Below are 6,000 nucleotides of genomic sequence, written 5' to 3'. Positions count from 1 at the left end.
TATGCGTTTTCTTGGATAGATTTGAAATACATTTGGGATAAAATAAGTTTATATGTATTTTCTAAGTAAGACTTGAAAATATATTGTTTTGGAAATATATATTGGATATTTATTAAGAAAATACGTACACACCGGAATACGACGCCAATACATGGCAAGATATACAAATACAAGAATACGGATAAACATGTATGAGATACCCCCATCCTTGGGAAGGAAATACGAATATGAATACTTGAGAAGTATTGTTACAAAATATTGTTTAACGATTATTCCAAAATTAAAATATAATTTAAAGTTAAAATAATTATTATTTTAACGAGTGATTATAACTTGGAATAATATTGAAGACATAAAAGAGACGTAACTCAGAAACGTTAACACTAAGTCAAGGCACGACCCGCTTGTCTAATAAGACCATAGTACATTGTAGGTAGTCGTGTACGCCAGAGGGAAACTTTGAGTTACAGGCGGATTCGAAGAACGCAAAACCGTGAGTTCATGTCCCCCTTTTCTTTTAATTGTTTTCAGTTTTATAACTTCGGGGGTGAAATACATGTTACAATTGTTTACAAACGTTTTATACATGGTATAATTAGCTAAGGAGGGTTACTGCTTGATCATGTGAAAGGTGGGTACAACACTTAAGGCCATTAATCCTCGTCGTAGGACCGAGGGACATGAGTGATAGATCTATTTGGGTGTAGCGAGCCCACACCCATGAGGACCAGGGTGGCCCATGTGGTGACTATGTCCACATACTAATGCCGTGGCAAAATTCCGCTAGGTTTGAGTTTTCCTGCATCACTTCACACATATCAATGGCCTTGCAAACCATTGGTGATCTGTTTTTCCTTGTTGCTTTCATACCGGGACTTATGAACTTACATACATACTTACAATGATTTCAAAGGTTTACTCATACACACAAAACAGACACATGAACTCGCTCAACTTTTGTTGATGTTTTCAAACTACATGTATTTCAGGAAATTTGTAAGTGGATCTGGCGGGCGTTGGAAGTTTTTATGCTGCGTTAGGAATAAAGATGTCATCCATGGTCTTTGAGTTTTGTCAGTGTGTCTTATTCCTGGACGAGACACGTCTTCCGAACCTTGGCGTTTTTCAATATCTTTTGACGAGTCCTTAATGAACTCATAAACAATTTGTGCGGTTTGTAAAACTTGAATTTGAAGTCTACGTTTCAAAACAATGTTATCATGTTTTATACCTATTTAATGGATGACGAATCTATGGTTTTATCATATAGTTGTTGTTATGATTGAATGCAATGATATTAAGAAAGCCACACCATAATCACGCTTCCGCAAAAGTCAAGGTGTGACAGACCACCACTACCACCTCCCATCACCCACCCTATCACAACCTTCTATCATCGCCACCACCTGCCTGCACTGTCACCACCCACCCCACCACCATCACTACCCACCATTTCCACCACCACGGCCACTTTTCCGCCACCCACGTCATCAACCAACACCACTGCCATCAGCGTAAAACCAACAACCACTGCCATCATCTTCACTGTAAACCGGTACAACACCATCCTCATACCATCGCACCTGAAAAAAAAAATGTGGTTTGACCAAAATTGACCTAAGTTAACTAAATTTTTTGAATGGAGTTAGTGGGTTGTATGAAAATGGCAAAAAAAGTCAAAAGTCACGGACTAAAATGGAAGAAAACAAAATTGTTTGGACTAAAATGGCAAGAAAAAAAACTATTTGGACTAAAGTGGCAATTTTGGTCAAATCTCAGGGACTAAAATGGAAATTTACTCAAACTTATAAGTGCCAAGGAGGAATCAAGTGAGAAAGGTAATTTTGTCTATAAGAGAAACGAATACGCACATGCTATTCACACCCCATTTTTTTAACATCTGTAACTTTTTATACGTCATTTGTTTAAAAAAATATACCATAGAATTGAGTTTTTTTTATCTTTAATATAACTACCCTATTATTATACTTTAAAAAAAATCAAAAACCTAGTTGCGTATTTCACAATTGACATAACGTAAAACACAATGAGTACTAAACTAAAAAACATAATGGAAAGTCGACCAAAAACACAATTGATGATAATAGATAAAAGACACAATGAATAAAAATTTTCGTAGAGAGGCAGAGCCCCAAGCTGGGGTCTAGCTGATTTAATAAAAATGCATCAGAAAATTTAATATTCTTGAAATTGGCTCATTTTCGTAGACAGTTTTTGATCTCTACTTCCTGGTTCAGACAGTTTTTGAAGTGTTTTTAGTCATTGCGTTTTAGGTAAAACACATTTTTATGTGTTTTCAGCCCATTGCGTTTTAGAGAGAACATTTTTTTTTCTGTTTTTAGGCCATTGCGTTTTAGAAATAAGACAGTTTTATGTGTTTTCTGGCCAATGCGTTTAAAAAAAACACATTTTTGATGTGTTTTTAGTCTACTGAGTTTTAGGTAAACACATTTTTATGTGTTTTCAGTCCATTGCGTTTTAGAAAAAAAAGTATTTTTAAGTGTTCTCTGGCTATTGCGTTTTAGGTAAAACACATTTTTATGTCTTTTCAGTCCATTGTGTTTTAGAAAGTACATTTTCTTTTTTGTTTTTAGGCTATTGCGTTTTAGAAATAAGATATTTCTTTGTGTTTTCTGGGCATTGCGTTTTAGAAAACAGACATTTTTAAGTGTTTTCTAGCCATTGCGTTTTAGAAATAAGACATTTCTTTGTGTTTTTTGTGCATTGCGTTTTCGGTAAAACACATTTTTATGTGTTTTCAATCCATTGCGTTTTAGAAAGTACCATTTCTTTTGTGTTTTTAGGCTATTGCATTTTATAAATAAGACATTTCTTTGTGTTTTCTGGCCATTGCGTTTTACAAATAAGACATTTTTTGTGTTTTTGGTGCATTGCGTTTTAGAAAAATGTCATTTTTAGGTTTTTTTTCCATTGCGTTTTACGCAACTGGGTTTTCAAAAAAAAATTTCGAAAATATAGCAATAGTATACTCGTTTAAAGAAAAAAAACACTCGTTTTTTGGTGCATTTATAAAAAAATAATGTCGTATGAAAGAGTTATTAACGTTTAGAAAATGGGGGGAATTGGAGGAAAAAGAAACTATTGCCTTGGATTGACTAGAATGCCCCTACAAAACCCAAGCGCCTCCTTTTTTTCCTTCAATTTCACTCATTTAATTTTAGCCCTTAATTAAATAAATAGATGGTCAAGATTTCTTACTAGACTTCCTACCCAAATAAACTTACTATTATATCCTAACCCTTTTTTTTTTTGAACGGCAAATTTGGATCACTGACGGACCACTGGAGTATCATTGTGCCACCAGCAGAACCACCCGATCATATCCATCTCCACTAGGCAATAATGCCTATACACCAATTCAGGAGGAAACCCAATAAATCTAGGAAAACCCCCTTTGTGGGAATCGAACCCATGACCTTATGGTCATAAGCCTTATTCCACTACCAAGATACCACTAGGCTATAATGCCATGGGTATTATATCCTAACCCTTCTTTTTATTATATAACACGGTAAGCATATGTTGTTAAAATGGCAAAAACTAATAAAGTGGTGCTTTACTTTACCAAAATATAACACGGTAAGCATATGTTGTTAAAATGGCAAAAACTAATAAAGTGGTGTTTTCCTTTACCAAAAGAGTATTCACATCAACAAAAACAAGATGTTATTTACGATTAGAGTTAATATTCATATACACATCACCTTTATCTCTTTCTATACGTACAAAGATATATATAGATAGAGAGATAAAGTGAAAAAAGATGTGAAAATAACATTTAGGGGTGTGAGAATAGTAGAAGTTTTCACGTAATTACAATATAAATACTAACTGTGTTACTAATAAATATTTTTTATACATATATGAAAAAAAGAAAGTTACAAGTACGTAAATTTTAAACAAGTACACAAGCTTTACTATACCAAAATGTTATATACATAACCTCTATATAAGTGGTTGATTTTTTTTATGATACCAATCCTTTTAAACTTATGCTTACATACTTATTCCACAATAATAGTTTCTTGCTGGATTCGACCCTGTTTTGTTCTTTTTTTAAGTTACACTTTTTTTTGTTATCCCATACAAATACAAATTTGGGCTTTTTTTGTTATGGCTTTGATAACTTCTAACCATATCACTAATCATATGGCTTTTTAATAATGTTTCAAGAAAATCATAAATATATGATCGAACATGCGCGTATTTTAGTTATTAGATGGATCTATACATGAGTGACCATCACCATCATTTTGTTTTTATTTCCTTATCAAGAGTGAATTACTGTTTTGGCCCATGTGGTTTAGCCAGTTTAATACTTTCAGCTTAAAAATAAATATTTTAATATATCAGACCCTAAGGTTGCATTTTATAACGGGTTTTGACTCTTAACACTAACTTTGTTACTTTTTTGCAGTTAAGTGTAACGGTAATTAGGTCATTATATAACTTAGAGCTGTTTTTGATAATTACAAAGTTCTTTTAATATTTAAGAGATTATTAATGCAATTATTTTAAGTTTTTTTATTATTTCGTTATTTTCAAGATTATTATTTAACAAACTATGTTTTAAATTTACAAATAAATATGTATTCTCATTAACCGTTTGTTTTTATAAAAGCCATTTTAAAAATAATTTATTTTTTAACATTTTGTTTATACCGTCTATTATTTTTAAAATTGTTCCTTTTTAAATCGTTTATTATTGGAAATCGTTCTTTTTAAAGTCGTTTGGCTTTTAAAGTTTTTTTGAATACTACATTTTATAACATTCTTTTTAAAATCTAAAAACTTCAATTTATAACATTCTTTTTAAAATTGTTTGTTTTTTAAACATTTTTAAATAACTCACTTTTTAAGTCGTTCACTTTTAAGATTTTATGAAACGACGTGTATAAAAAACAAAAGAAATGTAAGCTTTGAAAAAATGATTAAACATTCTAATTCATGCATTTTTTAAAACCTTACATTTGTTAACATATTTTTTTAAGATTTTTCTTATAAACGTCATTTTTTTAAATCTTCATTTAAAATTGATAGTTTTTAAATTCCTTCTATTAATCGTTCATTTTCCGAAGTACCTTTTCTTTAACGGCTATAAGTAAACTGAATACAAAGTTTCAAAAATGAAGGATTTCAAAAAAAGTTCTAAAAGGAACGGTTTAAAAAGAAACGCTTTTAAAAATCAACGACTTAAAAAAGGAATTGTTTAAAAAAGTTTAAAAATGATTTTGAAAAGAATGGAATAATATGAATTGTTTAAAAAACTTTAAAAGACAAACAACTTTAAAAAGAACGATTTTAATAAACAACTGGTTAAAAAGGAATAATTTTAAAAACGATGAACGGTTAAAAAAGGTTAAAAAAACAAATGATTTTAAAAACGACGTTTATAAAAAACAAACACTTAAGGAAAATACATATTTATTTGTATATATAAAACATATTTTGTTAAATAATAATCATGAAAAGAAAGAAATAAAAAAAACTTGAGTAATTGCATTAATAATCTCTTAAATATTAAAAGAATTTTGTAATTATAAAAAACAGCCCTTGAGGTATATAATGACCTAATTACCATTACACTTAACTAAAAAAATTAACAAAGTTAGTGTTAAAGGCCAAAACCATTATAAAATGCAAACTTAAAGTGATATATTAAAAGATTATTTTTAGACCAAAAGGGTTGAACTGAATAAACCATAAGGGCAAAAAAGTAATTTACTCCCTTATCAAATATAAAGCACGTGAGGGTGGGACGAGGGGAGGCACCCCATGTTCCTATTATTGGTTTACAGTTCGTCACATTATAACCCTTTGAATCCCACACCATCCATGACAAAGATAACTCAACCGATACAATAATCTTCAAACTTATAATTATCGCACATGATGCATAAAATATAAAAGGTTAGATGCTTTTAATTTACTTAGAGCACCTCCAATTAGAGGTGTACA

Source organism: Helianthus annuus, chromosome 10, assembly GCF_002127325.2.
Source record: "Helianthus annuus cultivar XRQ/B chromosome 10, HanXRQr2.0-SUNRISE, whole genome shotgun sequence".
Classification (NCBI taxonomy): Eukaryota; Viridiplantae; Streptophyta; class Magnoliopsida; order Asterales; family Asteraceae; genus Helianthus; species Helianthus annuus.
The sequence above is the reverse complement of the archived record's forward strand: the minus strand, read 5'-3'. Positions refer to the sequence as shown.